At 40.4% G+C, this 14088-nt stretch overlaps 1 long non-coding RNA gene across 1 annotated transcript; it reads right to left on the bottom strand.

Moving 5' to 3' along the window:
• Positions 1 to 18: 18 nt before the first annotated feature.
• On the bottom strand, positions 19 to 3738 carry LOC127496203 (uncharacterized). Its single transcript, XR_007925263.1, has 3 exons — positions 2522 to 3738; positions 199 to 1384; positions 19 to 147 (listed from the first exon to the last, which is right to left on the bottom strand). It is a non-coding gene; the product is annotated as an uncharacterized LOC127496203 (long non-coding RNA).
• Between the last annotated feature and the right edge of the window lie 10350 nt (positions 3739 to 14088).

Raw genomic sequence — 14088 nt, 5'->3', positions numbered from 1 at the left:
TTGTGTAATTCATTGTGTAAAATTTTAATTTTCTTTAGAGTTTGAGACTACAAACTGAACCAACAGTATATCTCAACTCAACAGCTCCAATCTGTACAACCACAGTTGCGGAAGCTTAAATGTGCTGCATAACACACAAGAATGAACCTCATTGGTTCTTGCGAAAGCTAAAATGTGCTGCATAACACGAGAATTAACCTCATTGGTTCTTGCGGAAGCTCAAATGTGCTGCGTAACACGAGAATGAACATTGGTTCTTGCGGAAGCTCAAATGTGTTGCGTAACACACGAGAATGAACCTCATTGGTTCTTGCGGAAGCTCAAACGTGCAGCGTAACACACGAGAATGAACCTCATTGGTTCTTGCGGAAGCTCAAATGTGCTGCGTAACATGAGAATGAACCTCATTGGTTCTTGCGGAAGCTCAAATGTGCTGCATAACACGAGAATGAACATTGGTTCTTGCGGAAGCTCAAACGTGTTGCATAACACACGAGAATGAACCTCATTGGTTCTCACGGAAGCTCAAACGTGTTGCGTAACACGAGAATGAGCCTCATTGGTTCTTGCGGAAGCTCAAACGTGCTGCATAACATGAGAATGAACCTCATTGGTTTTTGCGGAAGCTCAAACGTGCTGCGTAACACGCAAGAATGAACCTCACTGGTTCTTGCGTAACCTCAAACGTGGTGCGTAACATGAGAATGAACCTCATTGGTTCTTGTGGAAGCTCAAATGTGCTGCGTAACACGAGAATGAACCTCACTGGTTCTTGTGGAAGCTCAAACATGTTGCGTAACACACGAGAATGAACCTCATTGGTTCTTGCGGAAGCTCAAATGTGCAGCGTAACACACGAGAATGAACCTCATTGGTTCTTGCGGAAGCTCAAATGTGCTGCGTAACATGAGAATGAATCTCATTGGTTCTTGCGGAAGCTCAAATGTGCTGCATAACACGAGAATGAACATTGGGTCTTGCGGAAGCTCAAACGTGTTGCATAACACGAGAATGAACCTCATTGATTCTTGCGGAAGCTCAAACGTGCTGCGTAACACACAAGAATGAACCTCATTCGTTCTTGTGGAAGCTCAAACATGTTGCGTAACACACGAGAATGAACCTCATTGGTTCTTGCGGAAGCTCAAACGTGCTGCGTAACACAAGAATGAACCTCATTGATTCTTGCGGAAACTCAAACGTGCTGCGTAACACACGAGAATGAACCTCATTGGTTCTAGCGGAAGCTCAAATGTGATTCGTAACACATGAGAATGAACCTCATTGATTCTTGCGGAAGCTCAAACGTGCTGCGTAACACACAAGAATGAACCTCATTGGTTCTTGTGGAAGCTCAAACGTGTTGCGTAACACGAGAATGAACCTCATTGGTTCTTGCGGAAGCTCAAATATGCTGCGTAACACGAGAATGAACCTCATTCATTCTTTTGGAAGCTCAAATGTGCTGCGTAACACGAGAATGAACCTCATTGGTTCTTGTGGAAGCTCAAACGTGTTGCGTAACACGAGAATGAACCTCATTGGTTCTTGCGGAAGCTCAAATATGCTGCGTAACACGAAAATGAACCTCATTCATTCTTTTGGAAGCTCAAATGTGCTGCGTAACACGAGAATGAACCTCATTGGTTCTTGTGGAAGCTCAAACGTGTTGCATAACACGAGAATGAACCTCACTGGTTCTAGCGGAAGCTCAAATTTGCTGCGTAACATGAGAATGAACCTCATTGGTTCTTGTGGAAGCTCAAACGTGTTGGGTAACACACGAGAATGAACCTCATTGGTTCTTGCGGAAGCTCAAATGTGCTGTGTAACATACGAGAATGAACCTCATTGGTTCTTGCGGAAGCTCAAACGTGCTGCACAAAACACGAAAATGAACCTCATTGGTTTTTGCAGAAGCTCAAACGTGCTGCACAAAACACGAGAATGAACCTCATCGGGTTTTGCGGAAGCTCAAACGTGCTGCACAAAACATGTGAATGAACCTCATTGGTTTTTGTGGAAGCTCAAATGTGCTGCGTAACATGAGAATGAACCTCATTTGGTTCTTGTGGAAGCTCAAATGTGCTGCGTAACATGAGAATGAACCTCATTTGGTTCTTGTGGAAGCTCAAATGTGCTGCGTAACACACGAGAATGAACCTCATTGGTTCTTGTGGAAGCTCAAACGTGTTGGGTAACACACGAGAATGAACATTGGTTCTTGCGAAAGCTCAAACGTGTTGCGTAACACACGAGAATGAACCTCATTGGTTCTTGTGGAAGCTCAAACGTGCTGCATAACATGAGAATGAACCTCATTGGTTCTTGCGGAAGCTCAAATGTGCTGCATAACACGAGAATGAACATTGGTTCTTGCGGAAGCTCAAACGTGTTGCGTAACACACGAAAATAAACATTGGTTCTTGCGGAAGCTCAAACGTGTTGCGTAACACACAAGAATGAACCTCATTGGTTCTTGTGGAAGCTCAAACATGTTGCGTAACACATGAGAATGAACCTCATTGGTTCTTGCAGAAGCTCAAACGTGCTGCACAAAACACGAGAATGAACCTCATTGGTTTTTGCGGAAGCTCAAACGTGCTGCACAAAACACGAGAATGAATCTCATTGGTTCTTGAGGAAGCTCAAACGTGCTGCACAAAACACGAGAATGAATCTCATTGGTTCTTGAGGAAGCTCAAATGTGCTGAGTAACATGAGAATGAACCTCATTGGTTCTTGAGGAAGCTCAAATGTGCTGAGTAACACGAGAATGAACCTCATTGATTTTTGCGGAAGCTCAAACGTGCTGCACAAAACACGAGAATGAACCTCATTGGTTCTTGAGGAAGCTCAAACGTGCTGCACAAAACACGAGAATGAATCTCATTGGTTCTTGAGGAAGCTCAAATGTGCTGCACAAAACACGAGAATTAATCTCATTGGTTCTTGAGGAAGCTCAAATGTGTTGAGTAACATGAGAATGAACCTCATTGGTTCTTGTGGAAGCTCAAACGTGTTGCGTAACACACGAGAATGAACCTCATTGGTTCTTGCGGAAGCTCAAATGTGCTGCGTAACACGAGAATGAACCTCATTGGTTCTTGCGGAAGCTCAAACGTACTGCGTAAAACGAGAATGAACCTCACTGGTTTTTGTGGAAGCTTAAACGTGATTCGTAACACGTGAATGAACCTCATTGGTTCTTGCGGAAGCTCAAACGTGATTCGTAACACACGAGAATGAACCTCATTGATTCTTGCGGAAGCTCAAATGTGCTGTGTAACATATGAGAATGAACCTCACTGGTTCTTGCGGAAGCTCAAACGTGCTGCGTAACACGAGAATGAACCTCATTGGTTTTTGTGGAAGCTCAAACATGCTGCACAAAACACGAGAATGAACCTCATTGGTTTTTGCGGAAGCTCAAACGTGCTGCACAAAACACGAGAATGAACCTCATTGGTTTTTGTGGAAGCTCAAACGTGCTGCACAAAACATGTGAATGAACCTCATTGGTTTTTGCGGAAGCTTAAACGTGCTGCGTAACACGAGAATGAACCTCACTGGTTCTCACATGTCAAGCGAACACGCTTGAGCTTCTGTTTACCATAAGAAATGTGTACGTTGATGAATGTTTATCTGTGAATAAAAGCCTAAATTCAATCTGTTCATCAGTATAAAGTGATTGTGTCTCTTTAGAAAATTTGGACTAAACCACCCGGTTCATATAGATTAGTTTTACAACCTCTTTATGAACTTTTTGAAGCTTCAAAGTGTCAGTTGCATAGCTGTCTATGGAGGGACAGAAAGCTCTCAGATTTCATCAAAAAGATCTTCATTTGTGTTCTGAAGATGAACGAAAGTCTTATGGGTTTGGAACGACATGAGGGTGAGTAAATGATGATATAATTCTTTTTTTTTCTTTAAGTCCAATTTTGAGGAAAACAAAAACTTTGCTTACAATTCTGACATTTTACAATTGCGAATTTATATCTTAAAACTATTTTATAACCTTTATAACGCGCAATTGCGAGTTTATTTCACGCAATTCTGAGAAAAAAAAAAGTTGGAATTGTGACAATTTGAGATAAGAAGTTGCAGTTACCTTTTTATTTTTTATTCAGTGGCTGAAACAAGTTTCCATAGTTACAGAGACAGGTGTGATCAAGAATCTAATTTTAGTGATATATGTGGTATGTGATATATAGGTAGTGGGGCGTTTTATGTTTATTAAAAAAAGTTTACAGCCCTTTTTGGGCCATTGCATTCTGGTCTGTTTATCGTCTCAGTGTCTCCCCCTGTCGGTAGTGAGGAGTCATTGTCACTACAGATGTTCTCTTTTTTTCTTTCACCTCCTTCCCGTCTCTCGTGCCCCCGCAGAGAGGGAGAGAGCGCGCGTGCTCGCGCCTCCTCCTCGGCCTCCTCCTGCGCGCGAGGCTCCAGTACTGCCACGTAATCTCGGTCGAGCCCCCGCTCACTCACTCAAAACCTCCGGGAACCGTGACAAGGACTGCGGAAAATTCAAAACACACTGTACGAAACCCCTCCGGGCGGTGCGCGCGGGTGTAGCGGAACACAGACTGTAGCGGTAAGCGAAAAGTGCGTGGAAGTGTCCCCACGCGCGCGGCGCGAGTGCACGAGACGCAGTCCACGTTTAGTGCTTTTTTAAAGCGCGAGCACAAGAAACAGGCGATCCATGTATGTGAAGTGGGATCGGGTACTTTTCAAGTCATTTGCATGCAACAGGTCGTTGATTTGTTGTCTGTAGCAACTCGTTTCATTGTAAACACTGACAAGCAACTTCGACGCAGAAGAGAAACTATGCGGCTCATGCTGTCAATGCAGTAGATTTCTAGTATGTTCCATAGAAGCCTGATCTGTGAGTTTGACCGGGACCCTTCAGCTGTTCTCATGGCCAACTTTCATGTGTTTTGAGTAAAGATACTGAGAACTGTAGCTTTTGTTTTTGTACTCCGAGAAGTTCAGCACAAATGTCTCATCCACCTGTAGAGCTGATTCATAATGTGACATGAAAAAGGATTTATTCACAGCATGGCATGTTCATGTTATGCTGTATTGTGCTTGGTGGGTTTGGGATGTTGTGTGTGTATTTGTGTTATAAAGTGAGTTAAGGTAATCTAGGACATTATTTATTTGTTGTCCACCAACACTTCAGACCAACAAATGTGACTAAGTCATGACATGCCAGATCAAATATGGTGATGTTTCTTGATGGACTGATATATTGTCTAGGCCAATAATTGAACAAAATTTTGAAACATGCAGAATTAATAAAGACATTAAAGTCATGGGAATTTCTACAGTAGTCAACATTTGAAGTGGATCAAAACCTTTCATAAAACCTTCTTCTTAGGACAACTTAGTTCTTAGGACAACTTTGAACTTTTTTGATACACTTAAAATGTTTACTACTGTATATTGAATAAACACTTTTCCTTTTTGTGAGCAAATTATTCATTCGAATTGGTTCTTTTGAATTAGTCTAGCAAATTGGCCTGAATGATTCATTAGTGAATCAATCATATTCAAAGTTATTTTAAAATCCTTATCCAGGAATCACAAATGAAACCCTGTTTCAGTTCATGAATCTGCCAATGGTTTTGTCAATAGATTTTGAACAATTCTTCATATCAGTGTTTCATATCAGTTTACATGTTATTTGCTCCAATTAAATTGTTCCTAAATTGTTTTATGTATATATGAGCTTTAGTGCTGTCAAGTCAAAAAAAATTGCGATTTAATCAAATCTAATCTCACACTAATCTAGTGTGTGTGCGTATATGTGTAACTTGTATGTTAGATGTGATTAATCACGATTAATCAACTTGACAACACTAATCAGCTTTTATATTCAAGTATCGTTATCACTCACTGAAAAATGTGTTGAGTGCTTGTAAAGTTAACATATTAACTTTAAGAGGAAGTAAGAAATTACACATCAGAGCTTCATGTCCCAGATTACCCTAATTCACCTACATTGGTCAACAAAATACTATGAAAATTAACTTGTTTTTTTTTTTTGCTTTAATGCCTGTAGTTAATTATGTGCACAAAATCACACAGTCTTAAGATTCAGGATACAACACCCAGTTCCTGTTTGCTTGGGTGGGAATTGTGGCTGCTGTGCTGCTTCATTCTGTATGTGTATGTGTGTGCTACTGCATTTTCACATTCAGATTTCTTAGTTCTGGCCTTTGCTCAGTTGCCATGACTACGGGTGAAAAAACGTACTAAAGGTGTGAAGACACAGATATGGAGCAATATTTAGGGCCCGAGGAAGACTCTATTTGGAATTGCTCTGTTTATTATTAATATATATATTTTTATTTTGTATAGACAGCAGCGTCCTACAGTGTGACGTGCTATACTCCATCTTAAAAATTTTTTAAAAAAGTTATTTTTTAATAATTGTAATGCATTTAAAAAAAAATATTAAAAGTTCTTAAAAAATCTCAAAATTGTATTATTTATTAATATATTAATATTATTAATAGTATAGTCATATTTTTAATACACACTCTAGGTGTTATTGTGTACAGTTCATCAGTGCACATTATTATTAGAAATCTTCATAATCTTTTATCAAAATATATCAACTTACTGTGCCTCTGAAACAACTCATCTGCTGATTTTTTACGATTTTCCTATCAAATTCCAATGGATGAAATCAACAAATGCAACTTTTGATTTTAAAAATGCATTAGTAAATGTTGAAATTAACATTAACTAATATTAATAAATGTTGTAGAAGCATTGTTCATTGTCAGTTCATGTTAACTAATGTTAACATAAAATGTTATCGTAAAGTGTGACCCTAAAATCTTTTTTTTTTTTAGCTACTTATAAATAAAAGCCATCAAATGCTTTAAAACTACATTGCTACAATTTTCAACGGGCTATTCAAGTGCTTCAATAGAAAGAAAAAAAATATTGAAATGAATTGATTTAACATTACAAAATACAGGTTCTGCGCAACGAACTTATTCAGTTTATTCTGTAAAACAAGTTGTCACTTCTGGTTTAGGTTGTTATCCAAAAGTTTTTTTATTATTATTATTATTATTCTCACTAACATTCAGATATTAAGGGTTTTTTAGACCTGTAAATAATTTTCTTTGTTCCAAAACAGGGACTTGATTTGTTGCAATGTTGCATTTTCTGCTTGGTTCGGTTCGTTTTCACAAGGCAGCGTTTCAAAGCGTACCAAAATGTGTTTATGCAAGTCATGCGAGTAAAGCTGTCCTCTTATTGGTCAGAGTTTCCCCTGCGTTTCCATGAGCTTATTGTGGCTTTATCTGTAGCTGTCGTGACACACGTAAACACTCTAATGCAGTTAGAGCAGGAATCAAGGCTTCGTTGGGACAGCATTCTTGCAATGCATGGAGAAGAGCAATTACACATTTTAAGATGAAGAGGTGCTCTTTGGTTTTCAACTGCGATAACTAATGTGCTCACTCACAGAATCAGACACTACTGCTTTACATAACAACACATTTCCCATTATGAATTATAATACCGGTTGGTCCATTGGGTTGGATTGCTTTCTCACCTCAACCGAACTAGGGTGCGTTTCCCAAAGCCAACTATGGTCACAAGTTCTGTCGTTACCTATAGAGTTCAATGGAATTGCGACCATAGTTGACTAACGATGCTTTTGGGTAACGCACCACTGCTCGTTTTCAGTTGGACCGAGACCACCACGTTCAAGCCATCCTAGAGCAGTTGTTTTGGTGCGGATCCGAGTGTGAATGCCATGTTTATATATGCCTAAACAAACCGAACTAAGAGAGAAAACACACCAGGTTCTGAAACAAATGAGCCAAGTATGAAAACACCCTAAAACTGAATAAAACGGCCACAATAACAAGAATTAGCTAGGTTAGTTGATTATCTTCCATAGATATTATAGGCGTCAGTTCGTACTGCTGTTTACTCTTTCTCCGACAAGCGGATGCGATGAGACCTGTTTTCCTGTTTGTTCATGTGATGTTCAATGTAAACCTTATTGTACATGTTTTCACAGGAGGGTGTCTTTTGGGTTTGCATTTGGGATCGCCGGTAACCCGCTGTGTGGATACGCACTGAGCCATGCGGCAGTTGAAGGGCAAGCCGAAGAAGGAGTCGTGGAAAGACAAAAAGGAGCGCAAGCAGGCCATGCAGGAGGCCAGGGAGCAGGTGACGACCGTTGTTCTACCGACGCTCGTCGTGCTCGTGCTGCTCATTGTCCTCTTCGTCTACGTGGCGACCAGACCTGGAGCCATTGAGTAAAAAGACTCCAAATAGCCAAATCCCCCTGTTCTTGTCTTTCTCTTTCGTTTTCCCTTGTTCTTTCCCAATGCCATGAATTGGACACAATCATAAGGATGAATGGATTGATAAAGGAGAGGTTTTCCGTGCCAGGTTTAATGGAGTCTTCCGTTTGGGCTTTCAACAGAGCGCCTCTCCCAGCCACCAGCATTTGTGTCTGTGGGGGCCATGTTGGCTCTAAATGCATTTACAGGGTTCCAGTTTCAAGCCAAAGCACCTGAGATGCAGCAGTCTCGGACTGACCCAGGAACAGGGCCAGACCTGATGCCTCTGTGCTCAGAGTTACAAAGTCAGTACAAATATGAAGTGACTGTAGTATTGCACATGTCTGTAGCATGCACGCTTATGCACACACACACAAACACACAGAGATCCTGTGGACGTGTCACAAATGAACTTTGGGTGTCCCATGAAACCAATGACAGAAATGAATGTTTATACTTCTGAATGCTCATTACCGAATGCCTCTTAACAGTCAGTTGCTGATGGGTTTTGGTTAAACCGTGTGTGTGTGCAAGCAAATGCACCATGGAGTGCATGTTTATATGAAACATCTGTGATATACAATCCCAGCGGCAAACATACTCTTATTTTAAAATGTATTCCAGCAGGACTTGGATCTAAGAATGTGCCTTAAAACTTTTAATGACGTAACAGCAGTTAAAGTATTAATAAAGAAATTAAAAGCCATGCTGACTGCTTCATTACTTTTGATAATACTCTGGCTGAGTCCCAAATGGCACCCTAAACCCAGGGTCGTCCGCACTTGCGTGACGTAATGCTGCTTTGACTGCTCAGTACGCGTGACGCGAATTTCATCATCAGAAGAGAACGCGCGTACTGTACGTGCATCGCCGTATTTTTGTAACCACGCATACTTTTACACTTGTACAAATGCGTACTTGCGAATTAATTTTTTTTGCAGTAATTAGTTTATCCACAAGGTGGCAATGGTGCCCTCGATTTACAAGGTAGACAAAGAAAAACTGCATAAACAGAACAGACCGGAACACATGCAAGCTACAGCGAGAATGGAGGCCTACATAGACGAGAGATTGTGCGAAGAGGTTAGAAAGTACACTTATAACTCTAGCATGAAAGAATACAAAGATGTTTACATGGGTTGTAACTCATGGCGAGAGATTGCTCAAAACTGCATGCGTCGAACGCCTATGTATGCGTACGAGTCAAATGAAGTATACTTTCCAAGGCTGTGCGATCAACTGTGCGCGTGCATTAGCTTACATGTAAAAAAGACTAAGTATACCCAGGGCTTGAGCCTGAGATGTTCCCGGCTCAAATGCTTCTCATGAGGTTTTTGTTCAAGAGCACTACAGGCCAAGCTGTGTTGTATAATGAAGGGCTCATTCCTATGTCCTAATCCCTTCGAAGGGTTTACCTTCCAGAGTGAGAGCTTCAAAGGGGTGAAAGGTGTAGGGCAGGGGTGTCCAAACTCGGTCCTGGAGGGCAACTTTCCTGCAGAGTTTAGCTACAATTGCCTCAACACACCTGCCTGGAAGATTCCAGTATGCCTTGTGCCTGGTAATGCCTTAATTAGCTGGTTCAGGTGTGTTTAATTGGGGTTTGAACTAAACACTGCAGGATAGTGGCCTTCAAGGAGCAGGATTGGACATCCCTGGTGTATGGCATAGGTCTTCAACCCTGCTTCTGGGGACCACTGCTGCCAATTTAGTGATTTTGTCTGTTTGTTTTTTTTTGTTTTTTTTCAAAAGCCTATTGACAAATCTAGCAACTTCTTGGACAAACCTTATCTAGATTCCGTGACTCACCCACTGATCTATATTTATATTAATATAGATCAGTGGACTCGCCAGTATGACGTCATCTAGCGAAATTTAGCGACCAGTTTTAGCCACTTTTAGCTGAAAGCAATTGGCAACACTGCTGGGGCCCAGTCAAAGCCACTAGATGACAAGCCTGCAACCATTAGCCAAAAAAGCATAACGATTAATGCTGCAGCTGCGGGAAAGACTGCCAGTACGCAGGAAAGGAGACCAGAGGCCATTACAAGATAGGCTGAGAGGTGCCGCACATGATTAAGTTAGCCGTTACGCTTTCTCCAATGGTAAGAGATACAGACTCTCTCATCTCCCTATAATAAAACAATCTCTGACCCAGTGTCCTGTAGAATTTAGCTCCATCCCTAATCAAACACACCTGAACCAGCTAACCAAGGATCACTTGAAAAATTACAGGTGAGCTGAAGCAGGTTGGAAATAAACTTTGCAGAACAGTGGGTCCCCAGGAGTAGGGTTGAAGACCTAAGTGTAGAGGACCAAAAAAAAAAACGGTTCCTTGGAATGCACTTCTGTGGCATCTTGCCGGGCCAATTAAGGAGCCGCCGTAGTGCAATTGTGTACACTGCTTGCCCACGCAAAGAATTATGGAGCGAAGTGTCCATCAGTTGTACCCTTCAAAATCCTTCATTCCAAAGGGCCCTTTAAAGTGGCCAGTTTTGACACTTAAGTTTGGAACGAACCTTCATTATGGCGGCATGATTGTTCTCATTACAAAGTGCACTTTGGTGGCAGATTTATCCCGTTTGGAACGTGGCCATAGTTTTTCAGTGCCAAAGTTTTGCGAGCAAATGCAAAGCATTATTAAAGTTTTGCGAGCAAATGCAAAGTATTGAAATATAACTTTTCCTCCCATCTCTCTCTCGCAAAAGTTGAAGTACAATGTCCTTTTGACCATAATAATGTACCAAATCTAACTTGTTTAAATATTACAGTAGTATAGAAAAATACTATACATACATTTATGGGTAAAATCGATCTCCGAGCCTCCTGTACCCATTCTGTGATGCCAAACAATTTATTTATTTTGGTGATGTTGCAGTTTTCTAAGCACAACACAGTGAGACTAATGAATGTAGGGCAGCTTTATTATTACTTTAATTAAAAAAGGAATAATTTTTATGTGCTTTTCACAAACTTAAAGAACAAAAATTTCACCGTGTCCAATAACCTTCAAAGGGCATATTTACTAATATATATAATTGTTATATAAAAAGAAATTTACAAACAATACAACAAATACTATAGAGATACAAATTAAATTAAAGCTGCAAGGAGCGATGAAAGGGCCCTCGCACCCGGGGCCACCGTCACCTGGTGGCCTTAGGAAAACAGTGAATAGTGGGTGGCATGCATGTAAGCAAGTAAATACAGGAGAAATATGGCAAAGTCATTTCGATGCACCACACTTCCTGCTGCCAATAGGTGGCACTTTGACTATAACTGAATATTGCCATGTAGATGTGTTCAGGCTAGGACTATAATCAAATGTGAAGTCTGGAGCAGATCGGACATTGTATACCTGAGTTACAACAACTTCCTTTTTCGTGGTGTTAATCGCATACTTTAGCACTTAGCCAAGTGTTTCATGATTTAACCTGTTTCTGTTTGGTACTTCATGGCATATTTAAATGTGTTTCTGGGAGTGAATTACAGTGCAAACCATGCCATTTCCTGTTGCCAGCAGGTGGCGCTATGACTAACTGAATATTGGCATATAGATGTCTTTATGCCAGGACTCTTATCACACATGTGAAGTTTGGGGCACATCGGACACTGTATGCCTGAGTTACAACAGCTTCCTCTTTCATGGCGAAGCATCAGACTTTGTCAGGCCGCCACGGACACGCCCTCCAACGAAAAGTCAAGATCGTCGCAATTTAACATCGCTAAGGCCTTAAGATTAGACTGCCAACATATGGTGTTTATCTGGGTTAATCTCTATGAGGAGTTAATCACAGTGTAAAACAAAACATTTCCTGTTGCCCGCAGGAGGCGCTATGACTGTAACTGAATATTTGCATGTAGATGTCTTCAGGCCAGGACTCTAATAAATCATGTGAAGTTTGGGGCAGATCGGACATTGTATGCCCGAGTTACAACAACTTCCTGTTTCATGGCGAATCATCAAATTTTGTTAGGCTGCCACGGACACTCCCTTCAGTGAAAACTCTAGATCAGAGAAAACTCAAAATATCTAATTTCCTGTTGGGTTTTCAGATTTTACACCCAGGGACTTTTTTGTAGGTATTGGGCTGTTACATGTGTCTACTGAATTTCATACCTGTACGTGAAACGTAGCTCAAAGGGCGCTTAATTGAAATTTTGTAGGTGGCGCTATTGAGCCATTTTGCCACACCTAATTCTGAAACCCATATCAGAGGTAAATTTTCACCACTTCTGACGCGTGTGCAAAGTTTCATGAGTTTTTAAGCATGTTTAGGCATTCAAAAATGCGATTCATTTCGGAGAAAAATAATTGACTGAGCAATTACAATAGGGTCCTCACACCATCAGTGCTCGGGCCCTAATCAACTTGTTTTTCAGATACAGTAGGTTTATTTACCATGTATACATTTATTTAACATCTTTTGTTGTTTTATTAACATTAATGACAAATATTTAATTAGGCTACGGTCCCTTTAAGACCGAATCCATGGATACTGACACATATCCTGTTTTCACCCAAATGTTTACGTCAGCTTAAGCCATAACCAACTGTATTTACGTGAGATACTCCACACAATAGACATTTTGACAACTATGTGCGCTTTGACCATTCTGGCGCAAGGAGAACAGATCACTGTCTGAGAGAACTGGGATCGCGCGCGCGAGAGAGTGAGCGCTTCTGGTCTGTGTCATTCAACGCGATTCCGCCCATCCCGCCTTCACTAATCGATAAGAAAGCATGCAGTTCGTTGTCATGGGTTGTCATCATAAATTCTGAAGTATTTCCACACCCCTGAGGCTAACATTGTTTCTGCTGCTGCCGTCGGTGTCTCTGTGCACGGAAAATTCTGTCAGTTACGTCACGTGAGGTATCGGTCTTTGGTATCGGGGCTATTTTTACGAGTACAAGTACATGAGCTTGGTATCGGGCCGATACCGATACTGGTATCGATATCGGTGCATCTCTGATTTATACAATATAGGACATACTTTTTTTAGAAGTCACAAAGTAAGTACTTCAAAATATGTACCTACTCGAGAGTATGTGATTTTGGATGCATTAAACAAACTAAAAATATTCTCTGTTTGCCAGAAAAGAACTTTAGTACAGTTTATAACAATTTGATTTAAAGACAACTGCACCTTTTGGAATTTGCTCATATCTAAATTATGTAGCTGGCACAGTATTCATAAGCAGGGGAGCGCTCTGTTCATCTCTTTTTTTTTTTTTTCTTTTTTCTTTTTTTTTGAATGTCTGAATGTGTTTATGCATCAGTTTGGCCACATTGTTTTAAAATTTTAAAATTTAAACTATGCTGTAGCTGTGTTTTGTGTGTGCTAATTGTCAAACTCCAAAATTAATTTGTTTTTAATTGTTAAACAACGCCATTTTTTTAATATGAAAAAGTTATTGTGGGGGGAAAAAATTATCGGAACCCCGAGTGTTTTTACACAAAATCAGAAAGCCAAAAAGCATTATGCTCTGCTCTCCCCTAAGTATAAAAAGAAAGCAGCAGTATTGTACTGCAGTTTTTACCATTTATTACTACCATACAAAAATGTAAAGCTCACTGTATATGATTTTTGTATTGCTATTTTATTTATGATTTTGTTCTGGGAATCTAACACCTCTCTCAACAGGCTTTCTTAATTAGAATTAGAACTAAAAAAAAATCAACCACTAGTGAAACATCTACAATAATATGAAACAATTAAATATGTAAAGTTTGTATGCTGGGAAAGAAATGTAGCCTGTATTATGGTGTAG

This window comes from Ctenopharyngodon idella, chromosome 15, assembly GCF_019924925.1.
Source record: "Ctenopharyngodon idella isolate HZGC_01 chromosome 15, HZGC01, whole genome shotgun sequence".
Taxonomy (NCBI): Eukaryota; Metazoa; Chordata; class Actinopteri; order Cypriniformes; family Xenocyprididae; genus Ctenopharyngodon; species Ctenopharyngodon idella.
The sequence above is the reverse complement of the archived record's forward strand: the minus strand, read 5'-3'. Positions and strand labels throughout refer to the sequence as shown.